Here is an 11456-nt window from a genome sequence, read left to right as displayed (position 1 = left end):
AAACAAATTTATATTTTGTAACGTAGTAATTAACTGACCGGTTTAAATATTCTGGTGTTGCTATATTGAAGCCGTCGTGATTACCGACTTTATCACCTCTCCTTATATGAACGCCGACCAAAGTAATATTTTGACGATATTTTATATTTCTTTTCTGTAATATCTTATTAATTTCCTGTTCTGTAGCGTCTTTTATATGCTTCCGGAAGGTCAATTATTTTCAAAGTTGTTTGTCTTATTTATAGAAATATTTCCATATCCCAATTGAATGTTTTTTGATGGACTGAATTCCAAGAGTGTGCTATCGTATGTTAGGGATGCTTTATCTAACACTTTTGGTAATCCTTTACAGAATTGGCTTGTATTTGTGAATGTCACATTTATTTCGAATACTTGTCTAATCTGGGCATTTATGGGACATTCATTTCTTTAGACATTGCAGCAGCGAAAGCTGTAGAAAACTGAAATTATCTATTTCCTAGTCCTCTTGTAAAATTGGACAGATTGACCCTTTCTTTGTCACAATATGTTTGTATGATTTGATTGTTACTATTGTATCTCTGTCTGACGGTACAGCTATAAATGTTTTGTCGATTTTAAAACGAGTTGTCCGAATAACAAATAAACCATAAGTCCTATAAGTATGCCTGAAATAGAAATATTGATAATAAAAAATGCATATTTTTACATCAGGTCCGAGAATTCAAAGATTTGACTTCGTGGAATTTGTATGTACCCATCATTAGGACTTTCGTTAGTTCTACCAAATGATACATTGCACAATGTTTTCATTGTTACTGGTGTTTGTTAGGGCATTTCTTGGGCTCAACAGCTATAGCAAAATGTCGTAAAAAGATTAGCGTTTAAAAGTATAAAGATAGAGAAACAAGAGTCTGTAAAAGGTAAAAAAAACTTATTTAAACATCTATTATTTCGTACGTTATGATAATATCAACTACACAAAATTAATGTTTACGTTATAATAATATAAACTACACAAATGTTTACGTTCATTATCGTTGTTTTGAAGATGCATACTAGTTTTTGGACATAACGGGCAACCAACTCGTGAAGGCGTCCGTAAAATTTACGAAGGGATGATTTCGACTTCCTCACTTAAAACTCTTGGTTTGATAGTTTTTTTTGTGAGCAGCAACTCTCTATCAAGGAATTCATGATAGGGAATGCAAGCCCTGGAATATCGTATCAACTGGGAGATATATATACTCCATATGCAGGCATAAAATATGCAAATTATATCTTTCTCAATAGCCTTACTTATTATTACTTATTTTATTTTATTTATGAGCTCCGTGTATCATACTTGATCCGTTTAATTGACATCATATCGATATACAAAGTGTGATGTTGATGAATATTTTATCAAGCAAATAAAAATCGATATTTATATATTTTTATATGATACTGAATATCGTTAAATCCATTGTTGCTGAAAGTGATCGTCTTATCATTACTAAAAAAGGATTTCTTAAGACTAAAATCTATTTGGTTACATCAGAATTATCAATAGAATAGAGAATGGAAACGGGGAATGTGTCAAAGAGACAACTACCAGACCAAAGAGCTTTAAACAGCCCTAGACAACCAATGGGTCTTCAATGCAACGTGATAATTCCGCACCCATAAGCGGGCTTCAGCTGGCCCCTAAACAATAATGTATACTAGTTCAGCGAAATGGACGCCACACTAAACTCCAAAACATACCAATGAACCAAAATTAAAAAAACACAAATAAAACTAACTAAGGCTAGAGGTTATTGACTTGGGACAGGCGGAAAAATGCGGCGGCGTTAAACATGTTTTGTGAGATCTCAACCCTACCCTATACCTTAAGCCAATGTGGAACAAACAAACTCACAGCAATACGCACAGTAAAAATCAGTTTAAAAGAATTCCGAGTCCGAGGTTAGAATAGATAAAAGAAGAAACTAAGCAAAATGACAATGATCAACATAGATTAACAAAGGACTTCTAGCAATTACTGACATGCCAGCTCCAGACCTCAATAATACTGATCGAAAGATTATGTCTTCATCATATGAAAATCAATCACAATCCCTCCCGTTAGGGGTTAAATATCATGCCATCATAAATTATACGAGAAGAACATTGTCCGTATCATGCCAACAACAGGTTTAAGAATAAATGAGTTTATTTCCGATGCAAATACTCTATGAGTGAATCAATATTAATTCCAAAAACAGTATCGAACCTATATCCCTTGTGAATAAGTCTGTTTAAAGGCTTGGTTAGCTTTTCAGGTAAATGACGACACTTTTGTGCTTTGTATGTACCGATTATCAGGTTGTCTGCATGGAGTTTTTAGCCGAGTGAGCGCAGCGAACGAGTTCAAAAAGGCTCCATATTGTGTCGAGCAGCTGATATTTTACAATATATATATATGCAGACAACCAAATAATCGATTTATCGTGTTGTATTTGCGTTTTCTTTGTTTCACCAGCAAACCGGAAGATGACGTGATAAGTTTGGGTCATGATGACGTCGGTGATATGTCCGGGTCAAAGTTATTTTAGGCCGGGTCAACGTATTTGACGTCATAAAGCCGTGATATGCAATTTCCTTCAGAGCTGAGCAGAGTGATACAGACAGCGAGATGGCCGATAAAGAATATTACCATAAAGGATGGGATGTAAAATACCTGAACGTTTAAGATGTCTGCACGTTGATTTATATTTTCGAATGATGTACTTGTACCGATGATAAGATTTAGACCATATCATAATTTACGAAAAGTAGTGTTTGATAAGATATAATGTTATAGTGTGGTATACAGAATAGAGAAATCATTACTGTCAACGAAGAAATATTTCATTACGGCCTTCAACAATGAGAAAAACCTATACCGTATAGTCGGCTATAAAAGGCCCCAACATGAAAAATATGAAACAATTCAATTGAGAAAACTAACGGCCTAATTTATAACAAAACAATTAACGAAAAACAAATATAACAGACTTCGTACTTTCATGTATAATAATCAGTTTGTGATTTTCATACCTGAAGTAAATCAAGTCTATAATTATTATGATTTCTGAGATAACTTTGGTAAACTTTTATGACATCTTGTGGTATATACAAAGCAAGTTTTTGTTCTACTTTTTGAAGGCAGTAAGCTCAAACGTAGCAACCCTTTAAATATTAAGTTAGTATGGTGGATATCTTGGTTGCGTTTGAGAGGTTAAAATTATTATTTCATGATTTTGCAATTTGACCTTTACCTAGTTTAAATGAACTATGACGTCTTGAAAGGCTATTTTTTTTTTTTTTCTGTGACGCCTTCCTAAGTTATAGGAAGGAAGGCGTCACAGAAAAAAATTAGTCGTAGGAAAGCCTCAGGAAAAAAATAAAATAGCCTTTAAAGATGTCATATTTATTTGGACTAACCTTTACCTTGGTAGATCTAGTTTTTTTTTTACATCTCAACCCTGTCCTTTTTAATCACGATCAGTGGATAAAAAAGGTACATAGGGGTAAGTGCAAAAAAAAGTACTTAACTCTTGAATAAATAGTGACCGTAAAATGAAGAAAAAAATTCTTTCCTTGATAGGTTTTTTATTGAGTAAGTGAGTTAATCGCCCCAGTTTATATATCAATAACTAGTAGAAAAAAATTGTGGAATCCTATAATAATTGGGTCATATTTATCAGCGTTTCATTTTAAACATTTCTTGCGTCCGAAGCGCTTTCTATACAACCATATATAAATCATTAATGACACAGGCACTTGTCTCTGAATTTTTGTTTACCTATATACTCTAATATAACACAAGGTACCTAACTCACATATTTGAGAAATGTCACCCGGTCGCGAACTTCTGTTATATTTCGATTCTGCGGTTGTCTATCCCACTAAAACTTGTTATGTCGTAAATCTACATTAAATTATCTACAAAATGGTGTATAACACAGCTATTTCTATTGTCGGAATCATTCGAAACAGGCCTTCAAATTGTGTCAACCGTAATTATTTCGTCATATCACAGACGACTGGGAATGTAAGGGTCACAGTGAATGATTAATTATAATTGTCCCTTTGGTATCTTTCCCCTCTCTTATACATATCTTATTGCTAAAAATAAATGTTTTGTTGGTTTTTTTTTAGTTATCTCAATTTTATATATAAAGTGCAGAGAGAGTCTAAATGACATTGATGGAATGGGAAAATTTGAGTTTAAAAATAGAAACTCGTAACTCATTAGACATAAATACTAGCAAAAATATGATTCTCAGAATTTATCACAAAAGCTAGATTTTTAACACAATTTTGACTTATTGAAACAATTTGGAATGCATATTATGTCTATTTTATATAAATTTTTGATGACATTCTACCACAAGAAAATGCTTCTCAAAATTTGTGATTTTTTAACCAAAAGTAAATTTTTACCATTTATTCTAATTTGTTAATAACGTTGAAATAACTTAAATGTTAAACAGACATTTCTCTAAAATTTTTGACTTTTTAACAAAGACAAAGTTTTTCAAAAATTAATGAGCCGAATTTCACCAAAGTAAAACATGCACATCTACATATTTTGCACAACAACTTTGTGCAAAATTTCATTGGCCTCCTACTTATACTTTTGGAGTTTTTGCATTTACAAAAGACATTTCTCAAAATTTGTGATTTTTTTTTAACAAAAACGATTTTTTTTCTTAAACTAATGAGCCGAATTTCACCAAAATATAATATGCACATATACATATGATGCACAACAACTGTGCCCCCCCCGCCCCCCCAAAAAAACAAAAAAAAAAACAAAAAAAAACAAACCAAATAAACAAAACAAAAACCGATTTACAGGTGAATTTGGTGGGACAATAATATTGAAAAATATTATTATATTTATTTGTCCTAGTTAAGGAGCGAAAGAATCAATAATAATCATTTATCTACGAGATGAAGTTCCTCAAAAAGTATAAAGTTTACCATAAATTGATGACAAACCTACTAACAGTGCTTAAATTTTGCATTTGTTCCAGAAAAGCACAACAGATGGTCCAAGGATTTTTTTTTCCTATTTTCTAAAAAGATTCCGGTTGAGGTTTGATGGCTTAAAAGGCGTGATATAAGGTTTATTTTGTTCTTTGATATAATTTTACTGGATAAAAAAGAATGTTCGCGTTTATTAATATTTCATTAAGCCAATTAAAAATCAATATAAATTTATATATGATACTGAGGGATACTGAAAGTGATATCAAACTGAAAAAAAATAATTTTATTTACGTGGTAAATTCTCTTTTGTCGTCTGGACGTATCGAAATACACAGCAAAGCTTTACTGTTGTCTTTAAAGAACCAATAAAGCAAGGTAAGAGTACCTGAATTACAATATTTCTGGAAAAGGGGTGATAACGATGTCTGAGCTCTATTACTGGTTATATTGTATGGCCTTTATGACTGTGACCTTTCTAATATTTCACATTAAGACAGGTATATTAAAAGAATCGTTAAGGGTTTCACGGGACCCTGTGTCTCGCCTGTGATTGTTGCTGTCAGTGAACTAAAAGTTTGATGTTGACTGCTAAAAACTAAGTTCATTTATCAAAAGAATACGGGATTTGTTTTTATTCAGATGCTACTTCTTGATCTTTAAGAAACTATTGATGTTTAAACAATTTAATCCAAGACTGTATGTATATGTTTCCTTAAAAAAACTAAGTCCATTTATCAATAAAATATGGAAACAGAATGAATATTATCAAAATTTGGATTCAGACATTATCTTTTAATCATAAAAAAGTTCTTCTTCTTATTTTCTGAAAGCACAGTATAAGAGCTATCTTGTCATATTTTATCTTAAAATTCTAATGTTAAATTTTCTTTATATCACACAAAATTTGGGTTTCAATGTACAGTATATACAAAAACTGACAATTTTGCACAACCTGTTGTTTGAAAACAAAACCCGTGACACATACTTTTTATTATATTTTTGAAACAAGCATGACAATTTTGACAAAGTATTAACAAATTCTATCGATTTTAATTTAGACTCCCCCCCCCCCCCAACCCCCATTCTACCTTTAAATTGTGAAATAACAGAATAAAATCAGCAATTGGCAAATAGACTACTGCTACCTTTTCCCTTCACGCAATGACCCCTACATCATTTTAAGCACAACAAAGCTTCCTTTGTTTCACTAAAGATTGTTTTAAGATATGCTATAGCCAAAAAGATATTTTTCAGACATGAAACTTTTCCCTAAATTTCAATCTGATGATGAGCACTGTAACCTTGGTTTATTTTACATGCAAAAAATGGGATAATCTAAAACCCGTGGAAAATGATGTGGTTTCACTTACATTTGTACGAGCGAAAAAGTCGACACGATAAAGGCCGCCTTTAAATAACCAAACGAGTATATACGCGTATTGTCATACAATATAAGTATACACATATATGGTCATGACAATACGCGTATGGTCCAAATACTCATATAGTCCGGAACATATACAACATTGGTTTTCGCAAATAGACACATCATCGCGTAGAGAATTTATTCTATATAAAAAAATAAGTTCAAAATTGAAAATTATTTGTTGAAACTAGATTAAATTGACAGATTATAAATAACAAAGATGTGGTATTCAAATTTAAAAATACCAATAAAAATCGGACGATGGTCTGGTATTGAACGTGAAAGAAGAATTTGTCATATGTCTAATTCTGGAGTAGGAGATGACTATCATTGTTTGTTCAATTGTGGTCATATTCAAATCAAGGCTTTAAAAGAAAAATACATACCAAAATATTATACTTATAATACAAATAAAATACAAATAAAATAAAAATAAAAATAATAATAAATGGAATTTTTTCATTGTGTAATAAACAGTTGTAAGAAAATATCTATATTTTTAAAGAAATTAATAGCACTTTTGCGAAATGTAATATGAGAATTTCGTTATCGTTTGTGGTTGTGTTTTTTGGTTTATTTGTTTTATGGTCTGATTTGTCTTTGTTATTATTTATATATCTGTCTTCTCATCATCAATATGTAATAATATGTTTGTATAATATATGTGTCCTCTTCTACACACATGTGTCTGAGGTTAATAAAGCATTTGAATCTTGAATCTTGTAAAGATATTATTTATCAAAAAAAGATTTTGTCCGGAAACCGAAATGTTAACGTGCTTGGAAGCTCGTACAGAATTCGCAATATCATAAACCGATTGTGACTGCATCGCACAAAATAAAACATGATGGTAATTATATAAAAAGAAAAATACAACTTTCAATGAGGGTCGTCATGATACCGATATAATGTAAAAAATAAGAATGCACGCGTTACGTTGTCGTGGTAAGAGTCTCCTCAAAGTATTGGAAAACAGGATTACATATAAAGTCTTTATGTTCAGTACTTTTTTGGGGAAAACAATATATTCCAGGTTATTATTATACAAAAATATCAGAGATCAAGATGATCAGAATGTTGTCAAATTGCAATGTAATGTTATATCGTAATATTCGCAGATATATCATTAACATAATCAAGTATTTTAATTATCCATTTACAAGTTTGATCGTTTATATAAATATACATTGTTAATTTCCATTGTGTAGTGCAATGTAGGCGTACATATAATAATAATTTTGCAGCTGATATAATAGTTTTAGGTAAATAAATTGAAGAAAAACTACAGTTTCTTATTGGTGCATTCTGAATAAAATTCGGATCTATCATAACTTTCATTCGTATACACCTCTTGTCTTGCATTGTTCTGGACATAATATTCAATTTCATGTATGATAATATAGTATCAACATTTCATCTCTATGGGTAGCAGATTCTGCTGAACAAATTTTATTGGTTTTAAAAAATATCGGATGCCTATATAATTCTTTCATTGCCTTTTGTAGTTGAGAGGTTGTTTCATTCAATTAACAACTTTTATTTTTGTATACAGGATATTATAAAAATGTTTTGGCGGATTATACAAAATAAACGGAGAATGTGTCCCCATGGACACAGATGATGCCCCTGCTTGCATACATTAAAAAGGGACATAACTCAAGAACAATAAAAGTGACGCTACCCAACTTTGTACTTGATCTTAGTTTTGTGGTAATAAGTATTGTGTATAGGTTTCATGTTTGGTTGGGGCAAACTTAAGTTACAGAACGGAAACTAAAATTTTACAATTTTTCGATTTATAAAGGGGCATCACTCAATAATGGTTAAAGTGACACTACCCAAATTCAACTTGATCTGTGTTTTATCAGTGGAAGGCAAAATTAAACATTGCATTGTATAAAGCATTGATTGTACTTGATTCAACCATAATCATGGACAAAGGAAGATAACTCCAATTTTAATAAAATGCTCCGCTCGGCGCAGCTTGATACGACCGCAGAGGTCGAACCCTGAACAGTTGGGGCAAGTATGGACACAACATTCAAGCTTGATACAGCACTGAATTTGGATTGTAATTAAATATTTGACACAGCATAGGTTTTTGACACAGAATGAATGTGGTCTAAGAACTTAAAAAATTTTAATTTACCTATTCAAACCATATCATTATTATTTGCTTTTATATATAAATCAGAAATAACCAATTTAAAATGGAAAATTTTAAAGAAAAAAAAGGAAAAAAAATTTTTGAACCTCCTTATGATTCATCACCCCAAACTCAATCCCAGCCTTCCCTTTGTGGTATGGTACCTTGCAGTACAATTTCAGAGAGATCCATACACTTGAACACAAGTTATTGTCTGGAAACTAGAAAAATGCTTGTTTTCTGGCCCCTTTTTGGCCCCATTTTCCTAAACATTTAGGGCAATTACCCCCAAACTCAAACCCAGCTTTCCCTTTGTGATATGGAACCTTGTAGTACAATATCATAAAGATCCATACACTTACACACAAGTTATTGTCCTGAAACTAGAAAAATGCTTGTTTTTGTGCCCCTTTTTGGCCCCTAATTCCTAAAATTTGGAGGCAATTACCCCCAAAATCAATCCCAGCCTTCCCTTTGTAGTATGGTACCTTGCAGTACAATTTCAGAGAAATCCATACACTTAACACAAGTTATTGTCTGGAAACTAGAAAAATGCTTATTTTTGGTCCCTTTTTCCTAAACGTTTTGGGCAATGACCTCCAAACTCAATTCCAGCTTTCCCTTTGTGATATGGAACCTTGTAGTACAATTTCATAAAGATCCATACACTTACACACAAGTTATTGTCATGAAACTAGAAAAATGCTTGTTTTTTTCCCCTTTTTTGGCCCCTAATTCCTAAAATTTGGAGGCAATTACCCCCAAAATCAATCCCAGCATTCCCTTTGTGATATATAACCTTGTGGTACAATGTCAGAGAGATCCATACACTAACTAACACACAAGTTATGTCTGGAAGTTACAAAAATGCTTATTTTTGGCCCCTAATCCCTTAACTGTTGGTACCATAACCCCCAAAATCAATCCCAACCTTCCTTTTGTGGTATTGAACCTTATGGTAAAATTTCATTCATTCACTTAAACAAAAGTTAGAGTGCGAAAACCAATGTGTCTTGGGACGATGACGACGAAGATGCCAACGTCATAACAATAGACGACAGCAAAAATTTTTTGCGGTCGTATCAAAATTACTTGAACAATGGCATCATTGATATTTTTTGAAAAAAAATGAAAAATTGCTTTTGTAAAGGGGCATAACTCTAGAACAGTAAAAGTGACGCCACCATAATTCAAACTTGATCTGTGTATTGTGGTGATAAGCATTGTGTATAAGTTTCATTACATTTGGTTGAGGCAAACTTAAGTCAGAGAACGGAAATGAAAAATTTGGCAATTTTTCCATTTATAAAGGGGCATAACTCTAGAAAGGTTAAAGTGACGCCACTAAAATTCAAACTTGATCTGTGTTTTGTGGTAATAAGCATTGTATATAAGTTTGTTTGAGGCAAACTTAAGTTAGAGAACGGAAACCAAATTTGGGACGTACGAACGTATGTACGTACAGACGGACAAGGGTAAAACTAAATGCCCCCTCTACTTTGGCGGGGGCATAAAAATATGGAAATAGCATCTTCATCTTTGCAGGATGCTGATATGGCTATATGAAGTTCCATATTGAACACACCATCATTTGGATGCTGGCATCTAACATATATATAGACTTTGATATACCTTTTGTTTGGATGCTGGCATCCCAATTACATGTATATGCATGCAGACTCAACTTTCTCTTTGGATGCTGCCATCCCATGAGCAAAATTGGATGTTCATCCTTAATCTCAGGGATGCTGGAATCCCAGTTGTAAGTAAAAGTTGTCTCAACACATTATTAATTGAATGCTGACAGTCATTTCCTTTGGATGCTGGCATCTGTTTCTGTGAAAGCCGGTGGCCGTTTTGTTTAAAGGCTGACATCTTTGCATTATATGTTTCTTTATATATATGACCAGGATACTTAAGTTTAATCGCTCGATTGAAAAGTCTTTTATCTTTTAAAAAAAATTCACATATTTGGTGTTTGTTTATTATTTATGGTACATATAAAAAATATATAGGAAAAGCGCATAAATCTAAAACTGGTGACTTTAATTGTGATGAATTACAAAAATACAAATAAAACGAAGAAGTAATATACACTATTAAATTGTATTAAAGAGTGTTTGGGGTTACTGAAAGTGAGCTTAACCTCATAGTCTGCTGAAATGATATCATAGACATACACTCTACTATTCAGATTGGTGACTGCACTTTATTACGGTGCTTCATATGAAGTCTGTAAGCCTGCGTTATAATTTTGTGTCTATGACACACCCCCATTTTTAATTAAACTATATATTGGCATTAAATATACAAGATATCATAAGGAGATTTGTCTTCCCTAGTTGCCTGCATACAATAATACAGTACTGGTTTAATAACAATGCAAAATCTTTTAAATTTTTATTTAAATTATCAGTACTGGTCTCTTTCATCTGTACGTACTGGATATTGTCAATATCACTGGACTTGCTATATGCACATCATGTCATGATCTGTTTCCATTTCACAAGGAGATCTGTTTTCCCCAGTTGCCTACATACAATAATACATGTCATGCATGTACCACTTTGATAACAATGCAAAATCTTTTAAATTTTAATTTTAATTATACGTACTGGATATTGCCAATATCACTGGACTTGCTGTATGCAACTTCCCATGCGTAGGCACATCATGTCATGATCTACTTTCATTTCAATCACAAAACTTACATTTTCAGTATTACGATCATTGTTAAGCTTTTTTCTGTATTCAATATTTATCAATCATCTAATAAAATCGGTTACATGAACTAGAGCTTTCTAACTTTCTTTTATCATTTATTACTTATCTGAAACCAGCTGGAATCGCAAATGATCATAATGATCTGGTGCTGTTTGGATGTTTTGTCGCCTAAATTCAACC

The sequence above is a fragment of the Mytilus californianus genome, unplaced genomic scaffold, assembly GCF_021869535.1.
Source record: "Mytilus californianus isolate M0D057914Y unplaced genomic scaffold, xbMytCali1.0.p SCAF_1, whole genome shotgun sequence".
NCBI lineage: Eukaryota > Metazoa > Mollusca > Bivalvia > Mytilida > Mytilidae > Mytilus > Mytilus californianus.
Note: the sequence above shows the minus strand (reverse complement) of the source record.